This window comes from Carcharodon carcharias, chromosome 1, assembly GCF_017639515.1.
Source record: "Carcharodon carcharias isolate sCarCar2 chromosome 1, sCarCar2.pri, whole genome shotgun sequence".
Classification (NCBI taxonomy): domain Eukaryota; kingdom Metazoa; phylum Chordata; class Chondrichthyes; order Lamniformes; family Lamnidae; genus Carcharodon; species Carcharodon carcharias.
The window spans coordinates 68360846-68380611 of NC_054467.1; the positions used below are offsets into that span (position 1 = coordinate 68360846).

The 19766-nt window shown below is 41.8% G+C and overlaps 1 protein-coding gene and 1 long non-coding RNA gene across 3 annotated transcripts in view; one reads left to right on the forward strand and one right to left on the reverse strand.

The window, feature by feature from the left end:
- The window catches only part of lrba (LPS responsive beige-like anchor protein), a 917803-nt gene that overhangs the window by 564646 nt on the left and 333391 nt on the right, over positions 1–19766 (reverse strand). The window lies entirely within an intron of this gene.
- Positions 16043–19766, forward strand: part of LOC121284956 — a 118919-nt gene continuing 115195 nt past the window's right edge. Inside the window, exons 1-2 of the long non-coding RNA XR_005944586.1 lie at positions 16043–16251; positions 18407–18454. This is a non-coding gene — a long non-coding RNA (uncharacterized LOC121284956). The remainder of the gene's footprint in view (positions 16252–18406; positions 18455–19766) is intronic.

Here is a 19766-nt window from a genome sequence, read left to right on the forward strand (position 1 = left end):
ACTTGTTGTTCAATCACAAGGGCAGAGGTTACTCCACTCCCACCTTCTCAATTCCCTTACCTGCCTGACTCGCAGTCACATCTTCCTGTCCCCCACCAAATCAGACAATACTGACCCTATGGAATGTGACTGCCTTATGGAACAGTGTCCAGGTAACTGATGCATCGCAATATCTGTAGCTCAGCCTTCATCTCATTAGCTCTGAGTCAAAGCTCCTCAAGCCACAGACACTTACTATAGATGTGGTTGCCATGGCAACCAGGAAACCCATGTGATGCAGCTGTGATACATCACCTCTCTTGCCATCTTTGTGTCAATTAAATTTATTTTTCTTAATTAATTTATGGTGCCACTCTTCATCAAACTCCCAGCCTCATTCTCTGCACAGTCAAGCAGCACTCAGATCCCCATATTAAATATTCTCTGAAAGACAATAATGAGTCAGCTCTGCTAAAGCTCAGAAACCAGTTTAAGTTAGATACCTAATTAACTAGTTACAGCTGTTCTCAAAGTTTTTATACTCCTGTTTAAGGCTAGAATAAATTTAACTTACCTCTTAACTTAAACATTAATTTTTAGTTAATTGTTAAATGTAAACAAAAACTAGACTTGAGAGATTAACCCTAATGATCCCCTCACTCATCAGCACTCAGCACAGACAAGCAGCACTCAAGAGACCCTTATAGTTATATATTCACTGAAAAACAATGATGAGTCAGCTCTGTTAAAGCTCAGAAACCAATTTAAGCTAGCTAACTAATTAACTAGTTAGAGCTGCTCTCAGTGACCCTTCTATTTATACATTAGTTAACAGAAAAGGTAACCCAAAAATCTTCTACCAGAATGTAAATAGTAAGGTGGGGCCTATTAGGGTCAACAAAGATAATATGTGCTTAAAGGTACAGGGCAAGACTAGAATACAGATACTTAGTGAGTACTTTGTATTGTGTTTACTAAAGAAGAGAATGTTGGTAAAACATCAGTAGAGATGGAGATAGTCTAAGTCTTGGATGGGGTGGAAACTTGGTAAGCAGTATGTACTGGAAAGGCTGGTTATGTTTAGGATGCCACCTGCATCCCAGGTTGTTCAGGGAACTGAGGGTAGAGATGGCAGGAGTGCTTGCCAAAATCTTCCAATCTTCCCAAGATAGAGGGGAGGTGTCAGAGAATTGGAGAGTGGCAAAAGTGACAATCTTGTTCAAGAAAGGATATAAGGACGTTCCTAGTAACTACAGGCTGGTCAGCTTAACATCAGTGGTGGGTAACTTTTGAGAAACCAAAATCAGGGAAAATTTTAGCAGGCACTTGGAGAGTTTTGACTTAATTAAGGGGAGCCAGCATGGATTTGTAATAAGGTCATGTTTGACTGATCTATTTGAATGTTTTGATGAAGTAACAGAGAAGGTTAAGGAAGGGATTGCAGTGGATGTTGTCCATGTGGATTTTAAGAAAGCAAAAGTAAACTACTAAAGGTGCTGGAAATCTGAAAAAAACCCAGAAAATGCTGGAAATGCTCAGGAGGTAAGACAGCAACTGTGGAGAGAAAAGCAGTTCATGTGGCAGGTCAATGACCTTTCATCAGAACTGGGGAAAAGTTAGAAATAGGTTTTAAGCTGGTCAAATGGAATTGGGGGGTGGGGGGGTAGTGGCAGTGTGGGAAGGACAAAAGGAAACAGAGCCAAATGGAATAGTAATGGCACCTGTAAAGAAACAAAAGATGTGTCCAAAGGGGAACAATGAACAGCTGCCATGTGAAAACAAGAGAAAACAAAATTAAGACCGAAATCTGCAAAGAAAAGGAAACAAAACTGGAGTCAGAGATTACAATCTGAAATTATTGAACTTAATGAGAGTCCAGAAAGCTCTAAAGTGCCTAATTGAAAGTTGAGTTGCTGTTCCTCCAACTTGCATTGAACTTCATTGGAACACTATAGTAGGCCAAGGCCAGAGATTTCAGCCTGAGAGCAAAGCAGAGAATTAAAATGACAGGCGACTGGAAGCTTGTGGACTGATGGAGGTGTTCTACAAAGTGGTCACCCAATCTGTGTTTGGTCTCCCCCTGCAGAGCAAACTGCTTGTGCACAGCGAATACAGCATAACTATTTGAAAAAGTATAAGTAAATAACTGTTTCACCTGGAAGTAATCTGTTTGGCTTTGGATTGTGAGGAAGGGAGGAAGTAAAAGGGCAGGCGATGCATTTCCTGAATTTGCATGGATAAGGCACCCTGGGAGGGAATATTGAGGTGGCTCAGGAGTGGACCAGGGTGCTGTGGAGGGACGGTCCCTTCAGAAGCCACATAAAAAGATGGTTCATGGAACAGGAAGGTTGGCGTCAGCTTGGATAAAACACTGGGCTAAGTACTAAAAGTAAAGAGTCATGGTAACAAGACTACTTGCATGCCAAATAGCAGAAGCAGCGTGTGTAAAGACAGGGCTAAGCGATCCCACAACCAACAGATCAGATCGAAGTTCTGCAGTGTTGTCACATTCAGTCATGAATGATGGTGGATAATCAAACAACTAACCAGAGGAGGTAGTTCCACAAATATCCCCATCCTCAATGATGGAGGTGCCCAGCACATCACTGCAAAAGACAAAGTTGAAGCATTTGCAACCATCCCAACCAGAAGTGTCGAGCAGGTGGTCCGTCTAAGCCTCCTCCTGAGGTCCCCAGCATTACAGATGCCAGTCTTCACCCAATTCGATTCACTCCACATGATATCAAGAAATGGCTGAAGGCACAGGATACTGCAAAGGCTATGGGCCCTGGCAACATCGAGCAATAATATCTAGTATCGAAAACTTGTGCTCCAGCATCAGCCATGCACTAGCCAAGCTGTTCCAGTACAGCTACAACACTGGCTTCTAACTGACAATGTGGAAAATTGGCCAGCTACGTCCTGTCCACAAAAAGCAAAACAAACCCAATCTGACCAATTACCACCCCACCTACTTTCGATCATCAGCGAAGTGTTGGATGGTGTCGCTGACAGTGTTATCAAGCAGCACTTACACAACAATAACCTTCTTTCTGATGCTTAGCTTGGGTTCCACCAGGGCAGCTTGGCTTCTGACTTCATTATAGTCTTGGTCCATACATTGATACAAGAGCTCAACTCAAAGGGAAAGATGAGAGTGACTGCCCTTGACATCTAATGTGATGTGTGTGGAAAAAGAAGCCCTGGCAAAATTAAGTCAATGGGAAGCAGGGGGAAAGCTCTCCACTGGTTAGAGTCATACCTAGCACAAAAGGTGGTGGTTATGGTTGTTGGAGGCTATCATCTCAATCCCAAAGAGTTCCATGGCCCAATGATCTTCAGCTGCTTCTTCAATGACCTTCCCTCCATCATAAGGTCAGAAGTGGACTTGTTTGCTGATAACTATGCAATGTTCAGCACCATTTGCAACTCCTGTCTGTGTTCATATGCAGCAAAGCCTAGGCAACACTCAGGCTTGGGCTGCTGCTAAGTGGCAAGTGATATTCAGGCCACACAAGTGCCAAACAAAGACCATCTGCAACTAGAGAGAATCTAACCATCTCCCTTAACATTCAGTGGCATTACTATCAATGAATTCCCCCACTATCAACACAGTGGGGCTCACCATTGATCAGAAACTGAGCTGGACCAGCCATTTAAATACTGTGGTTACAAGAGCTGGTCGGAGGCCGGGAATTGAGGCGAGTAACTCATCTCCTAACTCACCAAAGGCTGTCCACATCTACAAGGCACAAGTCAGGAGTGTGAAGGAATACTCTCCACTTGCCCAGACAATTGCGGCTCCAACAACACTCAAGCTTGACACCATCCAAGAACAAAGCAGCCCACTTGATCGGCACCCCATCCACTATTTTAAACATTCACTCACTCCTTCCAGCACGGTGCACAGTAGCAGAAGTGTGTACTATATACAAGATGCACTGCAGCAATTCACCAAGGCTCCTTCAACAGCACCTTGCAAACCTGTAATCCTAGACCTAGAGGACAAGGGCAGCAAATGGCAACACCATTACCTGCAAGGTCCCTTCCAAGCTCCACATCATCCTGACTTTTTCACTGTCCCCTGGATCAAAATCTTGGAATTCCCTTCTTAACAGCACTTCAGGTGTACTTACACCAGAGGGACTGCAGAAATTCAAGGCGGGAGCTCACCACCACCTTCTCAAGGACAATTAAGGGCATGGAACAAATGCTGGCTTTGCCAATGACACCCATGTCCTGTGAAAAAATATTTAAAAAATTGACACTGAAGGATAATAGGCAGTGGTGTTGCCCAAGGGTCTTTGGCAGACAAAGAGGGTGATATCAAGCAACTGCAACAGGACAAAGATAGTCTAGCACAATGGGAAGATAATTGGCAGATGGAACTTAATATTGAGAACTATGAAATGATGCATTCTGGCAGAAGGGATAGAGAGAAGCAGTATATACTTAATAGCACAATTTTAAAGAATGTGCAGCAAAAGAGCAATCTGGGGATTCATGTGCACAGATCTTTGCAGGTAGCAGCACATATTGAGTGAGTAGTTAGTAAAGCATATGGGATCTCTAGATTCTACAGCCAGGGAAACAATTTCTCAACATCGACCCTGTCAAGCCCCTTAAGAACTTTATATGCTTCAACTTGATTACCTCTCATTCTTCTGAACTCCAGGGATTGTAAACTTAGCCTACTTAATCTTTCCTCATGTGTCAATCCCCTCATCCCAGGTGAATTTCTCATCCCAGGATTCAGTCTAATGAACTTTCATTGCACTCCCTCCACAGCAAATATATCCTTCCTTAGGAAAGGAGATTAAAATTGCATGCAGTGCTCCAGGTGTGGCCTTAGCAATTCTCTGTATAATTCTAGCAAGGCTTCTTTATCCTTCGGTCTGTCCGCAAGCATGACCCAGACCTCCCTGTCGCTTGCCATTTCAGCACACCACACTGCTCTCATGCCCACATGCCCATTCTTGGCTTGCTGCAATGTTCCAGTGAAGCTCAACACACACTGGAGGAATAGCACCTCATATTCCAACTAGGCATTTTACAGCCTTCTGGACTTAATATTGAGCTAAGCAACTTTAGATCATGAACTCTCTCCTCCATCCCCACCCCTTTTCCAATCCCCCTTTTCCCAATATTTTATAATTATACATATTATATATATTTTTCTTTTCCCACCTATTTCCATTATTTTTAAATGTATTTTCATCCATTGTTTTATCTCTACCTTTTAGCCTATTTCAATCACTTCCCCCCATTCCACCCCCACTAGGGCTGTCACTTTCTCGTTCTGCTTTCTACCCATAATGTCATCATTAGCACATTCCTCAGCTAATATCATCCACCGTCAACACCCATTTGTCCTTTGGTCTTTGGCAATCTCTTCTTTGCCTCCACCTATCACTGGCCCTCTATCCAGCTCTACCTGTCCCACCCCCCTACAACCAGCTTATATTCCACCTCATTTCTATATTTCTTAGTTCTGATGAAGTGTCATATGGACTCGAAACGTTAACTGTATTCCTCTCTCCAGCTGCTGTCAGATCTGCTGAGTTTTTCCAGGTATTTTTGTTTTTGTTTCTTTATCCTTGTGCTCTTTATAACAAAAGTCAAGATTCCATTTGCGTCCCTAATGGTTTTCTGTACCTGCATGTTAATTTTCCATGATTCAGGTACAAGAACACCAAGATCATTCTGAATGCACACAATTCCCAGTCCCATATGATTCAAAAAGTGTTGATTTTTTAAAAAAAATTCTGTCCAAAACTGGATACCTTAACACTATGTCACATTGCTTTCCATCTTGCCTGATCACCCACTCAGTCTCCTCACCACTTACTTTCCCCCCTAATTTTGATACATCGAAGTAATTAAGGAGAACTTTTTAGGTCAATATGTAGAGAGTCCAACAAGGGACGGTGCTTTGCTGGACCTAACTCTGGGGAATGAAGCCAGACGGGTGGCTGAGGTGGTGGGCGAGCATTTTAGCGACAGTGACCACAACATTGTATAGTTTAAGTTTGTTATGGACAAAGAAATCGACAAGTTGCAAAAAAATGTTTTGGATTGGGGGAGAGTGGATTTTAGTAAAATAAGGCAGGATCTGGCCAAGGTAGACTGGGAACAATTACTTGTGGGGAAATCTACAGAAGAACAGTGGGGGGTGTTCAAAATGGAAATGGGGAGGGTACAAGCTCAACATGTTCCCTCTAGGGTGATAGGAAGGAAGAACAAGCCCAGAGAATCATGGATGACCAGAGATATTCAGGTTACGATGAGAAGGAAAAGGGAGGCTTTTAGCAGGTACAAGGGAAGCAAATCAGCAGAGGCATTAGTGGAGTACAGACAGTGCAAGGTGGAGCTTAAGAAAGCAATTAGGAGAGCAAAGAGGGGATATGAGAAAGCTCTGGCTGGTAAAAGTAGGGAAAATCCCAAGATATTCTGTAAGTATATTAATGCAAAGAGGATAACCAGGGAAAGAGTAGGGCCCGTAAGGGACCAAGGGGGCAATCTATGGGTGGATCCAGAGAACATCGCTAGAGTGGTGAATGAATACTTCACGTCTGTATTCACGCAAGAGAATGAGGATGAAGGTATCGAACTTGGGGAGAGAGACTGCGAGGTTCTTAAGCAAATTGATATAGGGAATGACAAGGTACTGGATGTGTTGGCACTCTTAAAAGTGGACAAATCCCCGGGTCTGGATGATTTGCGTCCCAGACTGCTGACGGAGGCAAGGGAGGAGATCGCAGGGGCTCCAACCCAAATTGTTAATTCCTCTCTGGCCATGGGGGAGGTGCCAAAGGACTGGAGAACAGCTGTGGTTCCGCTATTTAAGAAGGGTTGTAGAGATAAGCCAGGGAACTACAGACCAGTGAGTCTCATGTCAATGTTAGGGAAACTATTGGAGAAAATTCTGAAGGAGAGAATCTATCTCCACTTGGAGAGGCAAGGTTTGATCAGGGATAATCAGCATGGCTTTATCAGAGGGAGGTCATGCCTAACAAATTTGATTGAATTTTTTGAGGAGGTGACCAGGTGTGTAGATGAGGGTAGTGCAGTTGATGTAGTTTATATGGATTTCAGCAAAGCCTTTGACAAGGTCCTACATGGGAGACTTATAAAGAAGGTCAATGCACATGGGATACAGGGTAATTTGATAAGGTGGATACGAAATTGGCTTAGTTGTAGGAGGCAGAGGGTGATGACAGAAGGCTGCTTTAGTGACTGGAAGCCAGTGTCCAGTGGCATACCACAGGGATCTATGCTCGGTTCTCTATTATTTGTCATTTATATAAACGACATAGACTATGTGAGGGGTAGGATTAGTAAGTTTGCGGATGACACAAAGATTGGCCAGGTGGTTAGCAGTGAAGTTGAGTGTCTTGGGCTACAGGAAGATATGGACGGGATGGTCAAATGGGCAGATAAGTGGCAGATGGAATTTAACCCTGAGAAGTGTGAGGTGATACACTTTGGAAGGAGTAATTTGACCAGGAAGTATTCAATGAACGGCATGGCACTAGGAAGTTCTGAGGAACAAAGGGACCTTGACACGTGTCCATAGACCTCTGAGGGCAGAGGGGCACGTTAGTGGGGTGGTGAAAAAGGCATATGGGACACTCGCCTTTATCAATCGAGGAATAGATTACAAAAGTAGGGAGGTCATGTTGGAGTTGTATAGAACCTTGGTGAGGCCACAGCTGGAGTACTGTGTGCAGTTCTGGTCGCCACATTATAGGAAGGATGTGATTGCACTGGAGGGGGTGCAGAGGAGATTCATCAGGCTGTTGCCTAATGAAACATTTAAGTTATGAAGAGAAGTTGGATAGACTTGGGTTGTTTTCATTGAAGCAGAGAAGATTGAGGGGTAACCTGATCGAGGTGTACAAAATTATGAGGGGCATGGACAGGGTGGATAGGGAGCAGCTGTTCCCCTTAGTTGAAGGGTCAGTCACAAGGGGGCATAAGTTCAAGGTGAGAGGTAGGAGGTTTAGGGGAGGATGTGAGGAAAAACTTATTTACCCAGAGGGTGGTGACGATCTGGAATGCACTGCCTGGTAGGGTGGTGAAGGCGGGTTGCCTCACATCCTTTAAAAAGTACCTGGATGAGCACTTGGCACACCATAACATTCAAGGCTATGGGCCAAGTGCTGGTAAATGGGATTAGGTAGGTAGGTCAGGTGTTTCTCACGTGTCGGTGCAGACTCGTTGGGCTGAAGGGCCTCTTCTGCACTGTGATTCTGTGATTAATGTAGATTGTATATAGTTCAGCCCAAGCATTGATCCTAGCAGTACCCCTATATCTTATGGCCTGCCAACCTGAAAGTACCATGTTTATTCCTGCCCTCTGTCCATTAGCCAATCCTCAATCCTTGCAAGTAGATTACCTCCCCAATCCTGAGAGTTCTACCTTTGTGTAATCACCTCTTATGCAGTACCTTTTTGAATGCTTTTTGATAGTCTGAATACATCAGATCCACTAGTTTAACCCTCAAGCACAATTTCCTTTTCATAAACCCATGTTGACTCTGCTTAAAAACATGATGATTTTCTAAGCACCCCATTAACATTAGATTCAAGCAAGTTTTCTCCACATGATGTCAGGCTAACTAGCCTATAGTTCCTCCTCTTTTCCCTGTTCCTCCTTTCTTAAATAGAAGACTTATGATTACTACCTTCCAATTCTTGAGAACTGTTCTAGAATCTAAGGAATTCATGAAGTTCAAAGCTAATACAAGCACTATCTCTGAAGTTACCTCTTTTAAAACCCTAGGATGTAGTTCATCAGGTCCAGGCTTTTTGTCACCACTTAGTTCCACTCATTTCTCCAATACTATTTCTTTACTTCTTCCAATTTCTTAAAGTTCATTTTCTTTTAAGTTGCCAAAACAGAATGCAATTACTGGTTTCCCTCAATAACTCAGTGAGCAAATGTGCCATGTACTTTGGTACCAAGTCAAACAAATCAAGCTGGACCTAGTAATGATTATCACCTTGCTCTAAGTTAACAGACCTTAGGTGGGAAATGGTGAGGCCTATAATTCACATCAGAATTTCCAAGCTATGGGGAGGATAGGAAAATCATTAAGGGGTCTCAATGCCACTTGCTATCAAACAACTATCAAACAAAGTGCATTCATGACTGTAAATTGATGAAAGGATCCTTTATGGGGGTTAACAATTTCCATTTATTTAATCCCTTACATTCAAAAGTTGATAAAAGGCAAGATATGAAACTTAACCACTTGAGCGTACACAAATATAGACCATCAGTGTGGCTCAGTTGGTAGCACTCTCAACTTTGAGTCAGAAGGTCGTGCGTTCATGTCCCATTCCAGGACCTGAGCACAAAAATCTAGGCTGACACTCCAGTGCAGTAGAGGAAGTGCTGCATGATTAGCGATGTAATCTTTCAGATGTGACGTTAAACTAAGATCCCATTTGCCTCTCAGGTAGACATAAAAGATTCCATGACATTAGTCTGAAGAAGAGCAGATGAGTTATTTCCAGTGGCCTAGTCATCTCTCAGTCAACATCATCATAATGGATTATCTGGTCATTATCACAATGCTGTTTGTGGGAGCTTGCTGTTCACAAATTGCTGCTGTTTTGCCTGCGCTAAAACAATGACAACACTTCAAAAGTATTTCATTGACTGTAAAGCATTTTGAGATTGTGAAGAATGTTATATAAATGCGTGTCTTTCTTTTCCTTCACTTATTAGAGCTATCTTGTTTATTTTTAGAAAACTCTCAGTACATGATCTTGTGGCAAATCATTCAGGTCTGTTTGTATCTTAAGTGATGTGGTTTTAACAACATAAGCTTTACATAGAGCCAAGATACAACATGTAATAAAGGAAACAGTTGGATGACATTGCAAACCTCTAGAGCAAAACTCGTGCACTGAATAACAGCCATCTGAACCCCAAAATTTTATTACAGCCTTCAAACCATGCTTGCATACATCATTTATGACATTTTTATTACTGCGCATCATTTATACTCCATTTGGTGTTAGTTTATGCGCATGCACCAAGTGTAAGTGTGCTCAGTAGACAACATTCACAGTGTTCAAGTATCAGTTTCAAGAAGTGATAGAAAAATAAATGCCACTGATCAGGAAGTCTTGTGGCCTATTTCACAAGAGGGAGTGAACATAAATTAAAGCAAGGATAGCACCTAGGTATTGCCTTACACTAAAACGGACCTATGAAAGGAACTGGTTTGGAAACGTAAATCATGGAATCTAATAAAGAAGGCAAATCAAGGCTTTATACATGGAAATATTTTCAGGTGCTATTTATTCCTTCCCAGTGTACCAATTAAAGATCTAAATTAGGATTAGTAATATAAAACAGGCATTAAAAACTTATTTCACAATACCATTTGAAACTGAATAAAATTGTCCTTTGTGTCTGACCACCTTCAAGGCCTCCTGCACTCAAAAGCGTGTAGTTGATTATTTTTCTTGAGCTCTCTCTGTGCCTGCAACTCCCTGGATGACTCCGTGATGTACAATATTTTCCTACTTGCAGCAGCATAATTCTCTCACTATGATTGTCAGCGTTCATCTTATTGTGGAACAAGGTCCCTAAGCAATTGCCTTGCCAAAACATTTGAAAGTGAACTGGAGAATACATCTTAATAGCTTTATCCAGATAGCCGTTGCACAGTGAAGCTATCGTTTATCTTTTACCTGATAAAAGAGCCATGCTGAATAAAACTCACAAGTAAAGAGCTGAAGGGATATTTACAACATTATTTTTGCATCCATTTTCAGCACTAACTACACACATAAAGCAGCATAACTGTCAAGTTTATAAGGGCTAGATTTCAGTTCCTGGGTCAGGAACCTGGAATCACAAAGACTTCCAGGACCCGGTCCCACACTAATGGGAGAACACACATCCAATGCGATTTCTGGATGCAAATCTGCTAATTGGCCATGATTTCCCATTCACTGCCCAATTAGCATTGATGGACACAGGATGGAGGTGCGACCAGGTCAGGAGTGGACCCAATTTAAAGGGAGCGTGGCAGCCATTGCAGAGGCTGCCACTTGTCTAGCTATTGCTCCAAGCTGAAACAGATAAAGGACAACAAGCAAAAAAAAAACAAGACAACGATGAGCTACATGATGTGGCAGGAGAAAGAAGAAAAGGCAAAAAGAAATCTTTTTGCTTTTCCTTCCGAGGAATGTCAATGATTTCTCTTTTTCTTCCTGCGTGTCCTTTCTTTGGTAGCAATGACCCATATTTCTGTCTTCTCTTTAATTTCAATTCTTATACATAATCCACAAACTATATCATTCCACTCTATTCCAGGTTTTGAATGGTCTTTTGCAAACTGTCCACTTGCCTCGGATTCCAACTGCTGTATTTTGTATATTATTATCAGCAAGCACTTGGAAATCTGTCTCTCTGGTCATTGAATTTTCCAGAACATTTTGCAATTTGTCCTTTTTGTTGGCAATTCTTGATTTCCAATTCTGCAGACACTTTAGCTGTTTTCATATTGTCCATTACTAAGGTTGATACATCAATAATTTTACTTGGGTCAGTTCTTTGCTCAACTGGACCACAATTCAGCAAAGAGTTTTTATTCACAGGAACAATTTTGGAACTGTGAAACTCCATATCACACATATTTTCCCTTTCGTTCAGTTTGCTTCAAAGTTCGAGAATCTTATTGCTCGTTTCTCAACGAAGTTCTAACAGTTCGTTAGTCTTGGTTTTTAATTCTGCATTCAACCAACTAATCTGATTCACCAACAATTCCTTTTCTATTGCAAGGCATTTTCCCTGGTATATCATAGCAACTGGTGATGCTTGAAGTTCATCAAGATTTAACTGAAGATTGGCCTTTGTTAAGTTTGCTTCTATAAGTTTCTCATTTAGACATTTTAAGTCCTCAGTCAAGTGTTCTATTTTCTGTGACTGGTTCTCAATTGTTCTCACCAAATCTCTTCTTTCATTAGCAAACTCCTTGGTTGGTTTTCTACTTTAATCAGGTTTTCCTTCAATTGCTTGTTATCTGCAATAAGTGTTTCATTTTTGGCCACAGTAGTTTCCTGAAGTTTGTTAAGATCAACATGATGAACTGCCTGCTGCAATACAGTCGTTACCACATTACTGTCTCCACTAGCCAAATCATTACCCAGAATAAAATCCACCTCTTCAATAGGTGATTTAGGACTTGTTCCCACCATAACAATTCCATGTACAAAGTGACTCTGTAAGTTAACTTTACACAAAGAAACATGTTCATAAATTCCATTATTACCTCTTATTAATACTTGTTCCTTCATAAAACTATCCAGAACACAAATTGTATCATCAGCCACCATCAATGATTGGTTCACCCCTGTATCTCAAAATTTTAATCTGCTTACTTATTTTGTTGGAGGAGCAAAGGAACACTTCTCCCCTTGACACAAAACAGCCAGACCCTCTGTTAGCCTGACTTCCTTCACCAGTAATCAAAGATTACTGTGAACCATATCCCCCTTTCCTGTATGTTCTGAGGGAACATGTTTCATCTGTACTACTGCTACAGTTTTAACAACCATTTGCTTTGCTGACACAACTTTTCCTGAGGATTCCCTAGGGGTTCTTACTACTGCAATAGGTCTACTTTAAATTCCAGCAATCTGCCCTAACATGTCCTACCTTGTTATAATGAAAACTAAGGCGTTCAATGTCATTTCCACCCTCAGCACCTTCCTTATGGTCTGAGGAGAAATTTCCTGAGAATTCCCAACTGTCCCTTCTCCCCTGATTACTTGCCTTCCTTTCACCTTCCCATCTACTATCCTTCTCAAATTGATGGGGATGAGAGAAAAAGGGTTTAGATCTGTGGACCAATTCATAATCATCAGCCATCTCTGCTGCCAGTCTAGCTATTTTAACCTTCTGGTCTTCAACATGGGTTCTAACTACAAGATGAAGTGAATCTTTAATTTCTTCCAAGAGAATTATGTCCTTAAGAACTTCATACTTTGTCTCCACCGTTTAATGTCCTTATCCAATGGTCAAAATTCCTTTGCTTTACCTTTTCAAATTCAATATAGGTCTGCCCAGGCTGTTTTCTTATATTCTAAGATTTCTGCCTGTATGCCTCGGGGACTAATTCACATGCACTCAGATTAGCATTTTTTATTGCATCGTAATCCACCGATACCTTTTCTAAAAGTGAAGCATAAACCTGATGAGCTTTACCTACCAACCTAGACTATAAAAGTAATGTCCAGATTTCTTTTTGCCACTTCATTTGTCGAGCCATCTTTTCAAATGAAATAAAGAATGCTTCTACATCTCTTTCCTCAAACTTCGGAGGAGCTTGTACAAATTTAAACATGTCTCCAATGGGTTCTGATCTGGAAATAAGTCCTTCCTCCACTACTAGTGTCTCTCTCTTTCTTTTTCCTCCTTTTCTATCCTCACCATTTATAACTCCCTTTCCGGTTTTCAGCTTGGAGTGGAAGGGCAGCAGGAGTGAATGTGACTGCACCCGAAGATGGTGAAATCATCCACTGAGAGACATAGTGGGCAACTGCCCCCGAAAATGTGGTCTCGGAAACACCAGCCGAGGTTGTTGGGCTATGATGCTCAACCTGTCAAAGAAGGCCTCCTGAGAGACTGGACCTGTAAATAGTTATTGCTGGAAGCTGTTACAGCCCATAGGAGCACTCTTTTCCCTGCTAGAGTCACAAGAGGCCCCCACGACAGACCAAGAGAGCAGGCTGGAAGTTGCCAACAAGGTATGCAGCTGAGCAGTGATGTGGAGGACCTGGATGTACTGTCGCAAACACTTCAACTACCTGATTAGGTCTAGCAGTGAGGGACAAGGGATACACAGATGGTATGCCTCTCAGTCAGCAGTCACCAGAGTGCCAGGAGGAGGGGAATGCTTAGGGCACATAGAGGGCTAATCACAATGAGAGAGGGATGTGCTGTGGTGCCTTTCCCAATTGCTGCTCATCAGGAAGCAGGAGTGCAGTCTGTCATGTTGTCAGCAAATTAAAGGCTACAAGTGGAGAGGGAAGTCTTGTATTCTGATGCTGGTAGTCAAGACTATGGGCATGATTACAGAGAAAGAGAAACTGAAAGTAAGCTGAAAGCTTGTAGGAAGCAGACATTTTAAAAGATTTTGTAATAAAGTCCATAGAACCTGGCGAGAGTCAGCTCTGCATATCTCGGAGACACAAGAAAAAACGGGCACCAGATAAATGAAAGTCGCATCTGTTCCAATGATGCCACTTTTAAAAACAGTTCCTCTGACATGTCTTCCTTCTTCCTTAACCAAGGTTTTCCAACCACAGTGGTTGACAGGGCCCTCAACTGTGTCTGGCCCCTTGCGCGTATCCGCCCTCACACCTTCCTTTCCCTCCCAGAATCATGATAGGGTCCCCCTTGTCCTCACTTATCACCCCACCAGCCTCTGCATTCAAAGGATCATCCTCTGCCATTTCCGCCAACTCCAGCATGATGCCACCCCCAAACACATCTTCCCTTCGCCCCCCCGGCAGCATTCCATGGGGATTGTTCCCTCCGGGACACCCTGGTCCACTTCTCCATCACCCCCTACACCTCAACCCTCTCCTACAGCACCTTCCCATGCAACCGCAGAAGGTGCAACACCTGCCCCTTTACTTCCCCCCTCCTCACCGTCCAAGGGCCCAAACACTCCTTTCAAGTGAAGCAGCACTTCACTTGCACTTCCCTCAATTTAGTCTACTGCATTCATTACTCCCAATGCGGTTTCCTCTACATTGGAGAGACCAAACGCAGACTGGGTGACCGCTTTGCAGAACACCTTCGGTCTGTCCGCAAGCATGACCCAGACCTCCCTGTCGCTTGCCGTTTCAACACTCCACCCTGCTCTCATGCCCACATGTCCGTCCTTGGCCTGCTGCACTGTTCCAGTGAAGCTCAACGCAAACTGGAGGAACAGCACCTCATTTTCCAACTAGGCACTTTACAGCCTTTCGGACTTAATATTGAGTTCAACAATTTTAGATCATGAACTCTCTCCTCCATCCCCATCCCCTTTCCGATTCCCCCCCTTTTTTTCCAATAATTTATATAGATTTTTCTTTTCCCACCTAGCTCCATTATTTTTAAATGTATTTCCATCCATTGTTTTATTTCTAACTTATAGCCTATTTTGATCCCTTCCCTTCACCCCACCCTACCCCACTAGGTCTATCTGTACCTTGCTTGTCCTGCTTTCTACCCCTAATTAGCACATTCCTAAGATAATATCACCACCTTCAACACCTCTTTGTCCTTTGCCTATGACATCTTTTGGCTATCTCCACCTATCACTGGCCCTCTACCCACCACGCCCCCACCCCACCCTTAAAGCAGCTTATATTTCACCTCTTTTCTATTTTTACTTAGTTCTGTTGAAGAGTCATATGGACTCGAAATGTTAACTGTGTTCTTCTCTGCAGATGCTGCCAGACCTGCTGAGTTTTTCCAGGTATTTTTATTTTTGAAATGAACATTGCTGTTCTTACCACTGAGGCTGGGACGACATTTTAAAAATATTTTAAATGTAACTTCATAGTTTAAAGACTAAGGGGTTGAACTATAACAAATCCTGTGTCAGGAATTGTTCATCATGATGCAATTGCAGTTCTCCTGCCATTATGTGAGTTATCTCATCTTGTTGCATGGCTCCTAAGCCTCTGCTGGTAAATTTTAAGTTGTGGCCTCATTGTAACCTCTTGTCTCCCAAGGCATAGAAGTTTCAAATATCTTCTTTTTAGATTTTGTGCCTCCCTCAGGACTTGAACCTTGCTCAAACAGGATCTCTGGAAATTTTCCCCAATTCTTTAGTACCAGGAGTCATGTTTTTGTTGCTTCTGTTCCCCTGGTCTTACAGATTATTTTCACACCACCCACGAGTGAGAAAGTGTAACAGCAGGGATGAGAAGATATGGCAGTAAAGAGACACTGGACCGAAGAGGGAGAGGGGAGTGTGATGTGAGACTAATGTAACAGTTCAAGAGAGAGGTAAAAAAGATTGTGGAGACAGATGGGGCAGAATGTTTCATAGACAGATAGATCATGGAGAGACAAAGCATAATATAAGGTATTGCAAGATTAAGATAGGCAGAGAGATGGGGCTAACAGTTCAGGGGAGAGGCAGATGGGCAAAAGAAACTGGAGAGATTAGGGCAACAACAAAAAAATGAAACAGATGGGTATCAGAGCGGGGAGAAGACTGAGCCACAATCAAGTATCCTACCCAGGTACAAAATCAATTCAATAATCTATCACTGAACTCATTTATAGTGTGTAAAGTTAAACAAAAGCCATATAATTTTTAATTTGATACTTTATGATTTCAGTATTATTGCACTAGCCAGCACCCATGGTTTAATTTGTTCAATGTTGGTGAGAAATGAAAGTTATATCACCATTGTAACAAAAATACTATTTTGAATTGAATGCAATTAGCCCCAAGGTATCATCTATTTTAAAAGAAAAATATTTTTGTCTGCATGAACTACACATATATGGAAGACCTCTTCAAAGCTTTTACAGTTTTTCATTGCAACATTAATAAAAATGTGTTTTTATGCATTGTAAAACTAAATAGCACAAAATTTCTGGAACCAGAGGAGTTCTCCACAGCACAATATTCGACGGATAAACAATTACCTTTTATCCTGTAGTATGGAAATAATGCCACACTTCTCAGGATTAACCCACCTTACTTTCCAATAGAAAATGTAATTTAAAATTTATAAAAACTTATTGCATAGAAATACGTATTTTGAAGGGAAAATTTTGGGAGAGGTGAGCCGAAGTGATGCAATGTGTGAGCATACTATCTCCTTCAATTCCAGTACTTCAATCTGAATCCACCTCAGGCAAATTGGCAGAAGTTTACTCTTTGGAAACTTTGCGAGCTTGACATCAAATACTTAGTCTTAACACAATTGCTGATGGGCACAGATCTGATTAAAATTCAGTACAAATTATCATGCTCAAAGAAGTGAAAGATAGCTGGGACAGCAATGAAAAAAATCACACCAAGAGATTAAGGAGTGCAGTGGTAGAATGAGTTACAACGGAAAGAATTATGTTTAGATCTCAGTCATATACCTCATGTAGGACTCCTACTTTCTCCACAACTGGATTATTGACTTTGAATAAGAATAAAACTTGAGATTTTGAAAGTTAACAACTAAATTTTTTTCATTATAAAGTTTTTAGTTTTCTAAAAAGTGGAAAACCAGTTATAGTTGTTGGTGGATAATAAATACAAATTTAAGGTGAACTTCTCCTCTCAGCAATATGAACCCTCAATATCTTGCAAAAAAAGGATTCTTAAATAACCTCCAAGATGACAGGAGTCTGCACGAGTGAAGTTCTTTAAATGATCAATAGAAAGGGTTTGGTTTCACTGTGGGTGATAAAAGTGGCTCCCTCCTGCTACTATCTACAAGCTCACAGCAGATGATCATTAAAGCCTCTCCAATCTAGAGTCTTGTGTGAAAGTGTTCTATTAGTCTATGGTCTGTCTGTTTGGCAACTCAAGCCCTGAAGACAAATGGCAACTGTTGCCCTGAGAGGTCTGAAGTCAAGTCAATAGGGAATCTCAACCCTAACTGGAGGAACCAATGCTTGCTCATTATAGATTGCTCCAGGGGAAACATGCATGCAGCCATTAGGAGCATTAAAAAGGGCTAATTATTTTCATACTAGTTTCAAAAGTTATGCACAATACTTACACAGCTGAGAGACAAAGAGAAAGCTAAAAAAGTTGAAAAAATAAAACTAAAATAAAATATATTTAAAAATTGCAGATGCTGGAAATCAAACAAAAGGGTGGAAACACTCAGTCGGTCTGTTAGAATCTATGGAAAGAACAGACAAATTAATGCTTTTCTGATAAGTTTCATATCTACTGAAATATATTAAACATTGTATCAAACAGGAAGAGAAAAAATGGGAGGAAAAACAGGTACACAGATGAAAAGAAATAGGTTGATTATAATATGCTTAAATTGAAAACATGACAGTTAGACAGCAGAAATTGTACTGGCACAGGACAATAAGAGAAAAAATGAGAGAAATCAGAAGAAATTAAAAGGCATTTATGAGTGACAGAGAACATATGAATATCTGAGGGGAGAAGTGATAAAGCATGTAGAAATAAAGCCTGAAAACCTCCAAAGTGGAATAGACTTCAACGCCTTGATGATAGCTAAGGCAGGAAATTTTAAAAATCCATATTGATGCTGCAGGAGATACCCGTTTTAAAGCTAGTTTTGATAAAACTGACTGGCTACTGATCCATGTTTCAACATGGACATTCTTACAATAATTTCCTGTGTAAGTTAATATACTAATGCATCTAACAGTAGTATACACAATATCCTTCAATTGTTTTTTAAGGGGCATGCAAAGAGACAGATGACTACGCTGGAGTGAGATGGAGACTGAGTGAGTAGTGAATTCAGTTCACGTGGCAAGTCCTTTTCATGTTTTAACTATAGATTAGGAATCAAAATCTGACATAGTACAAACCTTCAAGTAACTTAGGTTAGTTTGTTAAACAGTTTGAAGTGGTAGTTACCTGTCAGCCACCTGAAAGCAGCTGGTTCACGTGGTGTCAATTACTGTAGCAAGAAGGTAAACTAGTGACTCAGAGGGTCTATAAAAGAGGCAGGCTTTTCAAACTGCATGATCAGTAAAGCGCGCATGAGGAGACAGAGTGAGACAGAGACTAAATGAGCAGTAAATTAGGTTCACGTGGGAATTCGGTGCATGGGGGAGCAATTAAATTAAGTTAACTAAATAACATAAGTAACAATAGCAGGACAGGTGTCATATTGCTGCTGTGGAACATGGATGCTTTTGGATGCCAAGGTGATCCAATACAAACATATCTGCAGGAAGTGGCTAGAGAAATTCCGGGGAGTTACAGGGGAAGAAATATCTGGACGCTTTGCTCCAGAAGATGGTCACACCTCTAAGAATACAGTTGTCTGTTTTGGTCAGCAGTGAGGGACAGGAGGATGTGGCCATAAGTGAAGCAGGTAATAGGACTGAGCAGACAATAGTGAAGGAGACTCAGCCTTTGCAACTGTCAAAGAGGTTTGAAGTGCTCACAACCTGTGTGGACAAAAGCGAGGTCTGTAAGGTGGATGAGCAGGCCAGCCATGGCGCCATGGTACAGGAAGCCGTTCAAGTGCGGGGAGCAAACAAGAATGCAGTAGTAGTAGGGGACAGTATAGTGAGGGAGATTGACACTCCTCTGCAGTAAACAGCAAGTGTCCAGAAGACTGTGTTGCCAGCCCAGTGCCAGGGTTCAGGACATCTGCTCAGGGCTAGAGAGGAATTGCAGTGGGAGGGGAAGAATCCAGTTGTCGTGGTCCATATAGGTACCAATGACATAAGCAGGACAAGGAATTCAGCTGTGCATAATCAGTATGAAGAAGCTAGGTACCAAATTAAGACGCAGAACCTCAAAGGTAATAATCTCTGGATTATTGCCTGAGCCACGTACAAATTGGCATAAGGCAAATAAGACTAGAGAGATGAATATGTGGCTCAAAGATTGGTGTGGGAGAAGTGGGTTCCAGTTTGTGGGGCACTGGCACCAGTACTGGAGAAGGTGGGGGGGTGTACCATTAGGACAGGCTACATTTGAACCGTGCTGGGACAAGTGTTCTTGTGAATCGCATAACTAGGGAAGGAGAGGGGCCTTTAAACAAGAGGGTGAGGGATCAAGCTTGTGGCAAATCAAGGGGTA